This window comes from Homalodisca vitripennis, chromosome 2 (genome assembly GCF_021130785.1).
Source record: "Homalodisca vitripennis isolate AUS2020 chromosome 2, UT_GWSS_2.1, whole genome shotgun sequence".
Lineage (NCBI taxonomy): Eukaryota > Metazoa > Arthropoda > Insecta > Hemiptera > Cicadellidae > Homalodisca > Homalodisca vitripennis.
This window is the reverse complement of record NC_060208.1, coordinates 111,014,255-111,031,793: the sequence shown is the minus strand read 5'-3', so window position 1 is coordinate 111,031,793 and position 17,539 is coordinate 111,014,255. Positions and strand designations below refer to the sequence as shown.

General features: G+C 35.8%; 1 protein-coding gene across 1 annotated transcript in view; it reads left to right on the top strand.

Annotated features, from left to right (window-relative positions):
* The window catches only part of LOC124354599 (repulsive guidance molecule A-like), a 127,377-nt gene that overhangs the window by 24,333 nt on the left and 85,505 nt on the right, over positions 1 to 17,539 (top strand). The gene's annotated exons all lie outside the window — the stretch shown is intronic.

Sequence of the window (17,539 nt, the reverse complement as noted above, 5' to 3'; positions counted from 1 at the left end):
ATCTAGAAAAAACTAAATGGTTTGAATTGTTCACTACCACCATCTGAAGTAAAAGTTACGTAATACTTCACTCATTGCTATTTGCATTACACCACTATCTCGCGTAACGCGTGGAATTTTCCGTTTTCTGATTATACTCATAATACTCTTTAAAACTACTGTCACAGATAATTCTTTTATTTATTTATAACACCTCGTTCGTGTTCCTACAAATATAAAATTCACTAACTACTTGTCACAACTGTATAACTAACCTTACTACTGGATGTGTTGTACAGTTCGCTATTAACTTCGCCCCTGCTTACAAGTAAGTAATTGTCTTTATATTACTGTCCAGAGTATTGGGAGTGGTATGTTGCAGTTCAAATGGACATATATTCGAAATTTACAATACAATTTTGTATAAACTGGGTTTTGTGTGGTTGATTTTCAACCATTCAAACCTAGTGTATATTATTTGTAACTGATTAAAACGTGTTGGTAGATAGCTAACCTTTCTATAATATGGCCGTAAGAAGTCTTGAATATATGAAGATAGTGACTAACATGTTTTGAACACAGTATAATTTCTTTCCATTTTCAATTATTTAACTAATAATGTTTTGAGAAAGAAGGATATAGTTTAAAACCTTCCAAACATCCTAAATGTTATTTGAACATGTTCATCAGTTCAGATGTTAGACATTAGGACGCTATTTTATCTTGTATTATATGATAAGAACTTAAAAACTAAGAATTTAAAAAGATTGTATCCATTACTTCGTGCCTACTTTTAATGACATTATTCTTCCTCCAGAAGACTAATTTACAGCTGATGGTATTTTTCCGGTAAACGACGAACGAGGAATTAGCCCGTGTTGGCAGGTTAGAGCACACCCGCTAAACGACAGCACACACCGACACCTGTGTCGCTCGTCACCTGAGTGTGGTTAGGCCGGCCCTGTCAACTGGAACTGGTGTCGTTGTGTTGACAATTGTCCACCTGAACACGTTGTTAGCGTCCCTACTGTCACACCTGTTAATTAACTACACAGACGATTGTACTGGCTCTTGCATGTCTCTTCTTTTTTCTTCTACCTGTGGAAAGTGTCTGTCGTCTTGCATGGTTAACATTTAACATACAAAAACACTAATTATATAAGCCGAACTAAATAAATTGTAGTGAATTATAGAATATGAAATGGTGTTACTTCCTGGTACAGGAAGGTGTAATAATCTTCGTAATGGGACTACAATTGTTTACAGTCTAGATTATTTTGATACCGTATGAAAAAGTATCCAAGATTTCTAATTTTAGACTGTGCCAATAAAATATAATAGTGTTATTTGTAGGAATTACATTAATTGTGGTATTTTTGTATATTTATGACGTCATTAGTGATAAGTTGACAGATTGACAGATGACGATTCACTGTCTCCACAAAACATCGAAGACATGTTTAGAAATAAAATCGCAACGTTAGTTACCAGTTAAATAATTGTTTCTGGATTGATTTGAAGTATTAACTGACAACATATTACTTTTCATCAAATCAAGGTTACATACACGTCGAGCACGGGGTTTTATGTACTTTCAGAAGGGTCAATATCGTAATGTACTTTCAGAACCCACCATGTATTTTGTTTACAGTCTTAAGATTCTTTAACAATTTTTGTAGAGTTGTACCACCGTTCCACCAAACGATACCCTGTACTACACAGTTTATTGCGGAGGTGGGCTGTGCAAGGATGGGACGATGGAAGAAAAGATTATAGACCGAAGTGCAGGCGACGACGCTTTACAAAATCCTAACATTGTACAACACTCCCCTTCACTTCGCAAAGAAAACGTTCTGCTCTAAACGTGCCTTGGCAGCAGCAGCCTTTCTCTTAGTACTGCAATCACCGACACAATTGATATCTCCCTCTACAAAGAACAAATACTGTGCAAAACTTTGAGATCCGTCCTCAATGTAGAGGAGCCTTCGTATACACGCCCACAAAATGATACGCCACAATTTTAAAACGTATTACTTTAGGTCTAGGTCATATTTCTTGCTGGAACAAGATATACAATCTTTCTGGAATACGCCACACTCAGACATTGACATTTTCGGCCGACCTGATCGGATGAAGGAGAGCTCGTACAAGTTTTTCGAACGGTAACCAAAACGGAAATGAGGTTTCGATGCAAATCAGAGTGTAGTTGGGGCCGATATGTGGGCGTAATAATGTGTTTGAAAGTACATTAATGTTTCAACACAATGGGGAAAGAAGGCGGGACGCGGGCGCACCCACACAGGGCCATTGGGATTGGGGACACCTCCTTTTGGGTTTCCCGAACAGTGAGGAAAGGCAGAGTACAAGACGCCAGCAACAGTTCATTTTATCGCCTTTTCTGTGGAAAACACTTATTCTGCCCCAGAAATTAAATTCCTAGCTGTATTGAGAAATGTTACTGTTCATAAAACGTCGTTTGCCATAAAACTGCCAATAGTGCATCCATATATCTTTCACTCAATACGACATAGAATGGTTGAAGTTTACATTAGATAAATCGACTACAGTACTTGTTCGACTAGAATAGCTTTGATGGCTTGAAACATTAGTGATGCTTCTATTCAGACATTCTATCAGAGTTTTTTTATATTCCCAATTTATTTCTGTATTTAGTAATTATCATGAAATGCTCTACAGCTGGTACAAAATATTGTCTATCTGTAAATTCATATTCCTCCGAGGAATCACTGACATTTTTAACTTTTGTAGTACTTTTATTAAAGTCAACGAGTGAAATTATGTATTATATTATGTGTGTTTAGTTTGCATACATTACACATCTAACCTAACTGTCTATATGTGTTTAACTCGATCTCTTGTCAATAATGCTTATTTATTATTCACACTATTATAATGTAAAACTATAAATGCGTGTTAGCCGTGGTGACGGGAAAGCAATTATTTACTGCGGGTTCAATATTGTAATTTGTTTTTCTTGTACGACAAAGTAATTTAAATAACTAATGCAGTTGTGCGGTACTCCAGAGGCACCCCCCCCCTTACATAACACTCGGGGGCCGACCCCCCATAGCTACAGCTACAATATTGATGGGTTCTGTCCGCTTCGCTCGACACCTTCAAAGACATCTGATTACTCAACCCACTTGTTTAGGTGTGTTTGTGTATTAACGTGTCTATTAAATACTAACGTAAATACTTATCTATATAAATACGATTTCTTTAACACGCTTTAAAAGGATTAAAAAATAGTATTCAATAACACGATGCAAACAAATCAAAGTAAATAATTATGTACAAAGCGTTACGTTTGCATGAAACACAATTTGATGCAGACATAGAAATAACATCTAGACAATAACGTTAATTTTACCGTCGGAAATCAGGCTGTAGACTGCAATAAAGTCAAGGGCTAAACGTAAAGCTCGCCTTACGGATTTCCGATTCCTATAACCAAAACTAGTATAGATCTGGTAATAGAATCAGCAAAGTTATTCCAATTTATTCAGAATCCATGCGTTGTAGTCATTATATGACCATGACTTTTTGTAACCTCCTAATTATTTACGTATATAATCATTGAGTTTTCGGTATATACACTTTTTGTTATAAAAGCGATAAATTTAGTTCAGTACTAGAGTGGCAAAGTATAAAAAAGCGTCTAACAACTTCCGGTTGTCAGCTGACCGGTACTCCAGAATCCAGATGTTTCCACCTCCAGCTGGTAAACCCATCTCGTCTCACTTCCGCCTCCTTCATCCCACGTCTAACTCCGAATGTCTTCATTCATTGTCACCTCCTCGTAGTGTTGTGTTTATTTAATTAAATTAATGACTACAATAGACACAATTACCAACGTTTCCCGTCCTCGCTGTGGTTTCGCCTTAATTAACATGTACGCATACGCACAACATACATAACCTCATTTTCTCACACGCATTCGATCATTTCCCGTCTAATTGTGGCTACAATTGCCGCTTATACATGTACAGCACTGCCTCCTTGTTTTCGTTATCGCGAACCGCGTTTAAATAATTAGTCGGCTATGTGAATGAGTATCATTATTGTTTACATATGCCAATTAACTTTTTTCGTTTAACTTTACACTCTTCGCCATAAACGCACGCTTTTAATTGCCATCGATATCGTCTATCTAACGTTTCTACAAAGTCTGAATAAATTAATTTTACTACTTTTAGAGTGGTTGTTGCAATTGATCATGGTTCTTTTTTAATTAATTTTTAATTCGATAAATGGAACAGTAACTTTATACTATGTGAAATTGAACATAGAAAACTGTATTATGATGCAGCATCAACCTAAAAGTTGTTTAAGTAAAATTCTATTGACGAAATACAACAACCAAAATAATTATTAAAATATACTGTAACCTTGGATACAATATTTAGAATATTGCCAAACAGTGCTTTTTTAAATATTAAAGACACGTATATCTGCGACCTAAGGTGAGAGAGTAATGCCGTTTTTATAGTAGTTTCTTTAGAAACTCTCCTGTAACATAACATATGTTTGTATAAAACTGCATGGCGTTTAATAGTAGTTAATAAAAACTTTTCATACACCCATGTGACATTTGATGAAGCAGTTTTGAGAATTCTATGAATTTCCGTACATTTTGAATACTGTTAGAGTGGAACTCTAAAGCTTGAGAGCGATAATTTCTAATAGTTAGCACAACATTCATGTGTGTGCAAAATACAGAAGAGGCTCGAGATAGTAACTTAACCCATGTAAAACCTTATTTTAGCATCAAAGTCTACAACCCAGGTCTGCTTTTCGAATTTTGAGTAGATTTCGTTCATACCATTTTTAGCTATTTGGTCTTAACACCACTATCTACCTATGTATATTGTTTTGTGACTACTAAAGAATTTCATTTTATTTTATTTATTTTGACGAGTAGCCTACGTGGCGCATATAATATTACAAAAATAATCGTTGTTCAACATTAATTGATGAAGCAAAATGAGTGATTAGAATCCCCTAAATTATCTGATCTCATTTATCGAAGCTTAGCATAGCTTCAAACCATGTGGAATACTTAAAACTCCATATTTTCTAACCAGAGCCCTACAATTAATTAGTATAGTAGATTACATAAATTTAGTCTTTTATTTTCCGCTGAGATAATGAATGTGTGTCTGCGTCGGTCTAGGAAGATTGACAGAGGCGTAGGACCGGGGAGCCCCGAGAGCTACTATATAATGACAGGGTCCGTCTGATAGCCCCCCTCCACCTCAGCCACCCTCATCATCATAATCACACCCTGCATTACCTTACCTCTATAAATAACACCAACGGCCGCTTCCAGCGTCACGGGTGACAGTTATGAACAGGTTCGTAAAAAATTACGTTTCGTTTGTTTGGAAAACTCTACTCGAGTTCGGTTTACTGCAGAGTGTGAACTTTGTAAATTGTTACGGAGGTTCCGAACAGTTGATAATCCGAACTAATGGTTTACAAATATCTGTAGATCCATAACCAACCGTTCAGTCGCAGCGACAAACGTTTACGAGTGTAAAACATATTGGGCCTTACACGTTTACGTGCAAGTTTAACTCGAGATATAAAATATGTAAATTAAATTTTTTGTTACTAACCAAGTATTTATTTGTTGTGTTTGGGTGCGCACTTTCTTGCAACAACAAATTTCCACAATAATAGTTTGCGTGTTCAGTCCAGACTGCTCAGTGTGCTTGGACGTTTGCTTGTTTGAAATACTGTTCTACCAAAATATCGTTTGTCTTCAAAACTTATTTTGTGTAAAATATCTGAAATCTCCTTATCTATGATAATTATTGTTCGAAATAATGTTTGTGTGCTTGTCTAAAATATCGATTGGCTGACATATTGTTTGTACAAAATATCGTTTATAGGACATATTGTTTGTACAAAATATTGTTTAAAAATTGTCAAAAATATGATGTACCTGATGTTTGTTTTACATATTGTTTGCACGTAACATCTAAAATATTGTTTGTTTCTTTCGTTCTTTATATGTGTTATCGTTGGTATGAAATATTGCTTGTCCGATTTGTTGTTTGTCTGTTCTCGATGTATACTGCAACGGATTAGGGAAAAACGCATAGTTCCACCCCACATACCTTTTAAATTGTTTTATATTGTCTATAATTCTAATAAAGTAATTAATGTATATTATATAAATATAGAAATAAACTGTTATATTCATGTAATCACTATATAAAGTGGCCTAAACTGTTTGTTATGTCATAAGAAAATTTCATTTTGTTATTACAACGAGTTAATAAGCTTTTAAACATTCACAAATTCTTATAGAGCACGTATAAAACCAAACATTAATTGATGAACATTAATTATATTTAAAGATTGATTTGTAACTCAATACATTTTTAGAAAAAAATAGATATACAACCTAATGTTTTATTGAACTTAAAGAAAATGTGACATCTAAAAAACGTAAATCCACATAACTTTCTTTTATTTTTCTAACCATGAGTAGTGAAACCTGCATTCAACGTGTTTCGTAGTTATTTTCCGTTCTGAATTGGGAAACTCCTAAACAGATGTTAGCGGGCAGCAACGTTGTGATTGAGGTTAGAAAGTAGGCTGTTCGGCAAATACGGCGCTGGAGAATGATTGGATAATAACACCGGCGTGCCCAGCTGGTCGTCCGGATCAGCTGATAAACAGCTGATTTCTCTGCGTAATTACAGCGGCGTTAATAACCTTGTACAATTTGGCGGGAGAGTTTGCCTAATAATAGGTTAAATGGCTGGTCGAGTCTTCAATACTACGCAGTTTCCATAACTAACATATAACTCTGTAGCAAAGTAATGTATATATTTTCAAAATCATCAAAAAAGTATATGTATGTAACTATATTCAACTAACGTAGACACACACAACTGTTTAACCATAAATTATTTCAAATTAGAGCCGATATAAATCCTTTTTTAGTTAAGTAATATTGTGGAATCACATGACGAGATTATCTCAATATACTCTTATCCTGTAGGGTAAGATTAAAATGTTAGTTTTAGGCTTCTGCTACTAGAATATTAAAATGTAGGATTTCTGGGTCTCACCGCGTGGATACATTGCTCACATAATTAAAACCTTGAAATATTTTGACGTTTCTGTGGAGAGCGATCTCCAATCAGCAGATGTTTAGCTGAAAACGCCAATAATACACATTCCCCTTACAGGTAAGCAAGCACAGCTGTAGGCTTTACGCCACAGACTGCCAGATTGTAGTTAAAATGATGCTACGTTCTTTATTGGAGTTTTTCTACCTTCATTATGGAGTTTTTCTTACCTACGGAATTTTTCAAAGCACTTTTGTTTGTCAGCGTTATTGTAATAGAATTAGTAGCGTAACAGATCCGTACATCTCAACTATACAAGCTGATATGTATTATTGGAAATTTCGATTTAAGACCGTGTTAACGGAAAATGATTCTTTGTACCAACTTCAAATTATTTTAAGCATTTAATTTTACGACGATTAATCGACGCGGAGTAACCAGAAAATTGTAATTTCAATGAAAAATTAAATTGCTTAAAGTGCACAGTATCAGATTACTCTTTTATGGTTTATAAATAACATAAAAGGTGAATAAAAAGACTTACAGTGCACAATATTATTTTCTTATCTTTTCCACCACAGTGGTGGTACAATTCATTCCACTACTTCCATTTCTCCCAGATTTTCTTTGTCTTAGTTATAGCTTCTCGGGTATAAATTGTTTTGCAACTGTATCATATTCTTACTTTCAAACTACCTCACTACTTCTTTCACTCTATCTTGGCTCCTACATTAATTTTCCCTAAATCTCCTTCTTAGGAGCAAATGAAGTTAAGATGCAACGATAGTTTTTTTGTATTTTTCAGAGTTACAGACATTTTCCGACTTTTCGGGTAACTAAGGATAATAAATATAGAAAAAGCCTGTGTTGTCACTAATGTTATTGATTTAAAGTCTAAACTCGGAATTTTGTATAAAAAAGCTCAAAATAAAACAGTAGCATATAATGTGAATTGTGTATCAAATGAACGTCGATTGCAGCACACCAATGTCCAGGAGAGATGACTTCTACTCCGGGCAGTTCCTGGTTCTGGTTGACTGGTTGAGAAGTTGGCTAAATTAATTTTGCACAGAAGCTTGTGATTCATGTTCGTATCAAAGAACACAAAAACGTTATTTCAGGTGCAATAAAATATTAAATTTACAAGTCCTTGACATAACTGATTATTTTGCCATATAACTAGACTATGGCAGAGTCAACACACATAAGGAAATACATGTCCATATTTTAAACTTTTCCGTAAATGTTACAATCTCACCTTTATCACTTTATGATAAATAACCAGTCCGGAATTATTTAAGAAATTCACAGATCAACTAAACATTGATAGAAAACGTAGTGGTACTAAACACTTGTAGTCGACTACGCAGTTCTGATACTTGCGGTTAGGGCAGTATTGGTCAAATTGCGCAGTTCGGACGCGGTCAGGTAACTGAGCGGGTAAATGTTGCGCAATAGTATTAAGGGCCCCATACACCTGCGAGTCTGGCTCGCGAGCCTGGCTCGCCGAGCCTAGCTCGCGAGCCGGATCCGCTGATTATTCACCATACACCTACGTATCTTGCTCGCCCAGTTGCAAACATGAGTTGTTCGAAGAAGGTTGCAGCTGCGGTCATAGTGTTAGATGAGCTAGGTGTATTTAAGAAGAAACGGAAGAAAAGGTTAATGTGGTCAAAGAATTGGTTACTAAATAGAAAGAGATTTAGTCACATGAATTTATTGAATTTCATTAGGAATGATAGTCTTGGCGACTATCAGAACTATTTAAGGATGTCAGCTGAAAGTTTTAACATGTTGTTGGACATACTGTCTTGGATACTCTTCAATAAATGTTGTTAAAAAATCAGGGCTCATAAATAACTTGGAGTCAGCCATGTTAACTCAAAACAAACAAAACACCTTACCCTTGGCGGAACGAGTGGTGCGTAACGTTTGGCGTACAGTAGTGAAAAAGGAATGAACAGATTTTTCGGTGGTGGGGGCACGAGTCCGATCCGTAATGCGCCATACACTGGCGAACTGATACTCGAGCCGAGCCGAGCCGAGCCGCACGGCAAGCAGTGGCGGATCCGGCTCGGCTCGCCTGAATTTGACTCGGCTCGGCTCTTTATTGTCCATACACTGACGGATTTGGTCCATTTCTAGGCGAGTCGAGCCAGGCTCGCGAGCCAGACTCGCAGGTGTATGGGGCCCTTTAGCCGAGCCAAACCAACGCGCACTGATTGACTACGTCATTACTTCTTCTTCTTATCACATCTATTATACGTCAAAATGTCTTATTTACAGCTTCTTAACAAATCAATATCATTAATACTAACAAAATAGTAATAAACGTAATTCTCTAGGTATAGAAACATATAATGACTTTAAAACTTTCTGAAATTTAAGACTGCTTTACGCACTTTGGAAGCCCGTTATAGATGATAGGATCGAATGGGAGGAGCTTCTTCCCACCTCAAGCCTCAATTAGCGGAAGTGAAGGTGTTTATTGTGGTGATGGGAGACCTCATGCCGAAACCGCAGTCACTCTCACAATTACTACGGTTCCCCTGACTCCAGAACTGTATGTATCAAGCTGCCAGTCGATACGTGCAAAACGTATTGCATACAATTGATATTGTCTACACCTGCGTGTTGAATTGTTTTGGTTATGTTACTGTACGCGGGGTAGCTATAATTTAAAAGTGAAAGAACAAGAGACTGTCAGGGATGATTTCTGTATACAATTATTTTTTTTTATTTGGAATCAAAATGTAAAAATACAACTCCATTTATTGAATATATAAATGAAGAAATAAAGTAAACTAAAACCGGTATTTGTATATCCGCCTTGTTGCAGTATCAATGCAAACTGCATGTAATTGCAAACAAATATCCAATCAAACACGAACCACAGTCGAGTCAACAACGCCAATGAACGCAAGAGCAGATCTATTGTTGCTTTACAATAGCTCCATTGTTGAACTGCTATAGCGGTGGAACAAAAGAGCAATCGAGATATTGTTTTAGCTAATAACTACACTGAGGGGTGACTCTCCCCCGACCCATTACCGCCCCATACACCCTCCCTTCGGCATGTGTATGAGGTGGGGTTAACATGACGTGTTGCCCTCAAGAGAGATGAATTTCCCGATTACTGAGGGTCGTCTGTTAAAACGTTCGTGTAATATTGGGGTTGGATGGAAATGTCGACGACTATGTTATGGAGGGAATGATGCATGCATTTGTAATTGGTGGACTGTTGTTCGAAATCAAGCGATGTTGAAATGCACTCATCAATACCAATACATCGTTAGCTGCATTTTGCTTAGGTTACAAATACAATATTATTTTGATCGTTAGTAATACTAAGAAACATTGTTTTCTGTGTTTTTTCCGGAAGATATATAAAGATATGGTATAAATAGGTGTACCTACCATTGATAGATAGGCTCATAGTGTTTTACACCGCTTACGCGTTTCGGAAGAATTCCCAGGTATCGCTGTGATCGACGTGTTACAGTGAAGGAATATTGTCAGATCAATGTTTAACTGAATGCTTTCTCATAGAGTAGTACAAGAGGCGAGGTATATGTTTGTAGGTTGGATAGTAGCAAGCAAGTTGTAGGCGCTGGACCGAAAAAAGCGGACACATTGTTGAATCGAGCGGCCGCGCCGACACCGACCGCCGGTGTTTGGTGTTGCTTCTTCTTCTTGCTCTCGCCTGGCCGCCGCGCCTGTCACAACAGCTGGACCTGCTTGGCCGGTCGCTGCCAACTTGATTGCGGTTATTGATTGGCAGACTTAAGGAAGTTTTATTATTCATTTCGTACGAAATGTTTTGGAACAATTATTTGAATTACTCGTAAATCGATAACTTATGACCTGTTTTTTTTTAATTTTCAGACGAAATTTCTAAAGATAGTCCAATTGCAGTTGTAAGTAGAACACACTAATACAACTTCGAGATTAGCCGCACAACAGAACTTTAGAGAAAATATTAAACTAAGTAAATCTGTAATCCCATTGGTATGTATAGGCACCACTATTTGCAACAAACTATAACACAATTAAACTGAGAGTATCATGCCCATACCAACAAATAACAATAATTCTTTATTGCACTAGAGCAATCTCGTACATTGCATTGGAAGGGTCAACTGTATCAGCAACAAAATAACAGAGGACTCTACAACTTTTATAATTTTGTTTTGATATGTCTTTTATAAACAGTTTTAAAGATTACAATGTTATGTCTATTTAAATGACATACATGGAAATGTTTCATAAATGAATGTTTTGAACTGTAAATAAATCACAGATTTATATATGTATATATATATATATATATATAGTATATATATATATATATATATATATATATATATATATATATATATATATAAATGATATATATAAAAGTACTTCTTTTACTTTCTTTCATCGTTCGTTATTCTGAAATCATAAAAAGATAATAACATGGAAAATAGGTAAAATGATTTGATCATTATAACATTTTATGCAAAGGCAGTCCGGCCAGTGGCGACTAGGAAGTCTGCCAAGTTGACAGCACATTCAACAATCTCCTCACGTCAGCGCTACTGCTGGTGCTAATTGTGCGCTAACAAGTCGAAGGTGACTGCCGCCGTAATGAGCGACTGACCTATCGTACTAAGTCGCCATTTGGCCACCATATATTATAGCTCTGATTGTATTAGTTAAAGCTGTGTAACTAATTCAATCAAATATTATAGGTAATTATTGTAAGAGAGGAGTGATAGAAAAAATGTTATCTAAATTTTCAAGTTGTTATATCAGAGATAACAGTTAAACCGTATGGCAGCAGGTAACTGTGTGTTGCAGGTTATGTTTGCTCAGTGTATATATATTGAATTGAATAATCGATTATTTATTTATCTGTCTGAGTTTGTTTTGTATCGCCAAAGTACTAGAGAATTAAATGGAAACAAGTGGGATATAGGTGGAAATGGGAGATGAAGGCTATAGTATAAGGCGCTGGAGCAATGGGTCGTCTTGCACCTCTTAGATTTGTTACAATTTTGCAACTTAAGGAATTACAAAAATAAAGTGTTGCTCCTTTCACCAACCAAAAATCCTAACGTAGTTTTAATGATACGTGATTGTTGGTTAATTTTCTATCGAGCTGTAGCTGAATTTATTTCCTTTTCTTAGACTGTTACTTACAAAACAATAAAAATGTAATCATGTAACCATAAGTTATGACGTAGCTTATGTTAGGCTACGTCATAGTTATGTATCTTGTAGTGCTGAAACCAACATTAAATAACAAGTATGGGTTTTCCATTCAAATATTTTACTTTTATGGCACGATAAATTGTAATTTTTTAACTTTATTAAAATGTTAATTGATTGTAATAAACTTCTTGATTGGGAATTATGATGATGGTTGTAGATGAAGCTCCAGTTTTTTACACTTTACGTATAGTGTTTCCCATTGCTGCTCTCGTAATTGCTTTGAACAGACATGACGGTATTAAAGCAGCAATAATACAGCATTATTACTGGTATAACTTCCTTACATGGGAATGAGTAAATAGATAAATTGGCTAATACATCATAAACATTTTTATCTGCTTTTTACATTCTCATAATTTCAACCTATTTGGACATTGCCTTACATCGAAGGTTGTATATTCGAGTTTGTAAGTTCCAAAGTTATATAAGTGCGCATCTTCCATTTGAATATTTGGACTACATTGTGTTGTAATTCTGCGGAAGTTGAAATAAAATTTTATAGCTTTGGACATTAGTTTTTGTAAAACGCCTATTTTCTTTAGAGAAATTGTAACTTTAAAATGTATTTACTTCTTACCATCAAGCGAACTACCAAAATTATGCAACTACTTTTAGCCGTTTTGTGTGCTCTCGAAACAAAATACGAGGGTGGTCTGAAAAGTTTCTGACCTCAACTTGAAGACGGCAGCACTCGTAAATAAAATTAAATACAATTTGGTCGTTCATCTGTTGACAATTACTTACCAGTCATTTCAGTCATTTTGGGTGCGCAGTTTTTATGTAACAGTCGTTAGAGTGAGTTGATGTTTTTGTTTTCTTTTTTTTTTTTAAATGGACAAAATCGAGTATTGATCTGGCATTAATATTTATTTTTGTTAGGCAATACGCCTTCGCAAATCAAAGATGAGTTGGGTTCTGTGTATGGGGACTCTGCACCATCATTTACCAACAGTTAAATTTTGGGCTGCTGAATTTAAACGTGGCTTGTGAGACGATGTTCGGGACTTCCAAAAACTGCAACTACCAACAAAAACATCGCCAAAGTTAACCAAATGGTGCTAGATGACCGCCAAATTAAAGTGAGTGAGAGGTTATGAACATGTGAAAAGAACTTGTCACGTATTAAATCAACATTTTGGCACGAAACGACGTGTTTGAATTAGCATTTCAAACGCTCTTTTGGCGTAGTTTAGGCGAAATAAATAAAGTTTTGGTGCCGATTAATTACTGTAGATGAAACTTGGATATACCATCATACGCCCGAAACAAAAATACAGTCCAAAAAGTGGACTGCAAAGGAGGGAAGCAAAAACCGACTCCAAAAAAGCCAAAACCTTTTCCGGCTGGTAAATTGATGGGGACTGCTTTTTGGGGTAGTAATGAAGTTATTAGATTATTTTCCAAAAAAGGGAAACACCATTACAGGAGCGTACTATGCATTATTAATTGACAAGCTGAAGGCAGAACTTGCGGGAAAACGGCCACATTTGCAGAAAAAGAAAATTTTGTTTCACCAAGGCAACGTACCGTCTCACACCTCAGCGGTTGAATTACGGCGAAAATCCACGAATTACGGTTTGAACCGCTTAACCATCCGCCTTACTCTAGCCCCAAGCAATTTGTTTTTTTCCCTCGTATGAATACAGCTCAGAGGACAAATACTTTCGTCAAAAGAAAAGGCAATCACCTTCATGAACAATGATTTTACTGACAAAAATTCCGAGTACAATTAGGACGGGTTCCAGAAATTAAAGCGTCGCTGGGAGAAGTATGTAGAGTAAAAGGACTATGTTGAAAAATAAAATAAAATATCAGAAAAATGTCTTTTTTAATCTTCTTTGTTGGGTCGGAAACTTTTCAGACCACCCTCGTAGCATTTATTGATAACATACATATTGCTATTGATTAAAGTATACATACATTTGTACAAGAAGCAAAACTGAACATTTTTATTGTTTTTAAATGAGAATTTCAAGAAGCTGCGGCTAACTGGGTTGTTCTAGCATATTGTTGATGTTTATCAAAATCATCAACATTTGGATAAACTGTTGAACTGGTAGCCTACGTTAAGTCTTACGATTGTAGGAATAATAATTGTAGAATATTAATCATATTTATAATAATAGCATTGTAGAATAATAATAGTAAGACTGATTTGGATTCATAGAAATATAAAGTAAAATGTACACAGTAAAGTAGTAAAACCACAAATGACCTATGATTAGGATATGTTGCGTACGATTGCGATAAACATCACGATTACATGTATCAAAAGACTCGTTGGTAGGATTCCGAACAAAATAAACAAAAAAATTGGTCATATATAATGCCCCAAATTGTAGTTAAGAATGTAAAAAGTTGGTCATAATTTTAAAGTTTCCGATTTAGGTCACAAGTGGCAACTACCCTGTCTAATAAGAACGTAAACTTTGTTGATAATACTCCGTTTCGGTTTACTATTTTCATATGTTGCTTTGTTATCGCATAGAACCATCTTCTGGCGTTTTATTAGGAAACCAATAAGAGTTAATGTTACAAATTCGATAAGATGTTATGCTAAACGTTATCCACGTCAGGTTTAATGTTTTTCCCACAGGTGGACAGAGCGGATCACATGTAATGTATTCTGTTACCAGGACGTTCGGTAATCTTCCAGAATATCGATGATATGCGTGCCCGTCTGTCAAGGCGGCGCGGCGGGCGGAGCGGCACTTCTGGTCCGAAATAAACAGGTTCCGAGATGGCCCGATAGGTGGCGTGTTCGACAGGCCCTTATCGCCTAATTGTCGTAGACTACGGTTGTCTCCGTTTTCCGCCGTCATAATATACAGTTAGTCAACAGGATTTAAGGTCTCTACACTGCTTGGACATTTCTGTCGATACAGTCGAACCTTGAGTCTCCCTGGTGAATATTTATGTGGATCATTCAAACTTCAGTCCTATAACTAATTCTCAGTCTTCCGTCTGTTAAACCCTGATACGAGAAGCAGAATAATACATAACTTGATGCTGTTAATGACAATGACAAACTTTAGATTGTCACTGGACTTTTTCAGCAAACCAACGATTTTGAACCTACTTTAAAAATTTAACGTACGCTTTTCTTTTCCTCTGTTACTCTTTATATCCTTAAATTGGCGTGATGGCCGAAATGGTCTTCCACTTGCCCAGTTCACATAGGTAACCATTAGTGGGTAGTTTTAACACAAATGAAAAAATACTCAAATCCCTCATAGGAAATGTGTATGTCACAATCCTAAAAGTAGGCCTATTATTAACACTAACTGAACCTAGCGTAACACTATCTCATCAAATTCTAACCTTCGACGTGTAAGTCACTGTCAAAAAGGCGTGTAAGTAATTTTGACATACATCGGTTATGCATAACCAATAGTGGGTAGTATTTAATACAAATGAATAAATACTCAATCGCTCTGTAGTAAATGTTTATGTCACAATCCGAATACTAGGAGTATTATAACACTGACTGGACCTAGCAAAATACTATCTCATTGCAACCTTCTATGTGTGTGACCCATTGTTAAAAAGGCGTACAAGTAATTTTGGCATACATCAGTTTATACATGTATTATTCTTTCCTATTCTATTCAAAATCTAAAAGTAATTTAAGAGCCAAATCTCTAAATGATTTAAATTTTTTGAATGTTGGTCTTAATAATCTAAAATACATCAAAGAAACTCCATTCTTCTATATGAAACAAAGCATACATTGATAGGTGTTGGGATTTCTCATAATATTTATACACTAGGATCTACTCTTTCGTCGTAACAAATAGCAATCTTCGTCTGTGAATAGATCAGGTCGTATCGATAAACTAGACGAAACATGTTCCAAACAAGCCAATATTCAACAAACAAGTATTCTGAGATTATATATAACAATAATATTTTATATTTGTCTTTTAACTTCTGAGAAACTAATAGGATAGGCTATTCGACATTTTGCAAAGTAAGCCTTTTAATCAAGATGTTCACATCACACAAAAAATATGATGAAATACGGCACAATATCATATAAATAAAAATGAATCGCTTAATGTGTTGCTAACCGCTAATCCCGAGAACGCCCAGACCAATTTAACAAATTATTAGTTAAAATCCGACAAAGGTTTACATGAAGAACAATATCTGAATACTCTCCCGGAATACTTTATAATTAGGGAAAAAATAATACCATTTACGTTTCATAATCCAAAGTTCGTCCAAGAGGCTGAAAATGTTGTTTACGTTTAAATTTTAGATCAATGGTTTAAGATGTAGTGTAGTGAAGACAGAAAAAAGTTAGCTAGTATCTATCTTCTACTCCAGATTGCTCCAGTGACGAATGTAAAACAACTAATTCATTGGGGGGGGGGGGGGAACGAATGGGACCTGCCCCTCCCTCCCCAAAAACATTTTATTTCAAAGTAATAGATTGTCTTATAGTCTATTGTCGACTAAAACTAACATTTATGTTGGAACTTAAAATCAGTCATAGTCAAATATAACTTTTAATTTAAGAAATACACGGCATTGCATATGTAATAATAGATTTAAAAAAACGCTAAGTACTTAAATTTCACCGTCACGCAGCGTCTACGAAAGTAAGGTTAATTCTTGTTATGTCTTGTGGTACTAACTGTACCCGGTTCTTCCTTTATCCGAGTACAAAATGAACTCGTACTGATTTAGAATCATACGTTAGAGAATACCGCTAAAATATTACAGGCAGGTGTTCTATTTACTATTACTGGTAAACGAATACGAATACTTTGTACCAACACGGCGGTAAATGTGTAAAGTATCTGTACCTATAACAGTATCTAGCACCGGGTACTTTCAGGAATATCCGGTACAAAGTTTCTTTTGAAATAGACCCGACGTGATCAGTGGTTACAGTAGAGAGTGAGTTGGGGAACTCTGAGCAGTTCTGTACTGTGTTTGTTGTCACCACGAGGCAACATCACCCTGGTCAGTGACATCACGATTTTTCTTGACTTCACAAAGTTAACAGTGAATTAATTGACTTCACTTACATATTATTTAATGCGAATTGATAATAAAGCACCATCTGCAAAATCGTTCACCAGAGTCAGTGCTTAGTGCTTGCTTCTTGATAACCTTTCTTGTAGATAACCTTGCTAGCAGTAAACCTGGGGATTTCACACAATATTTAGCAGTCTATTAGCAAGCACGAA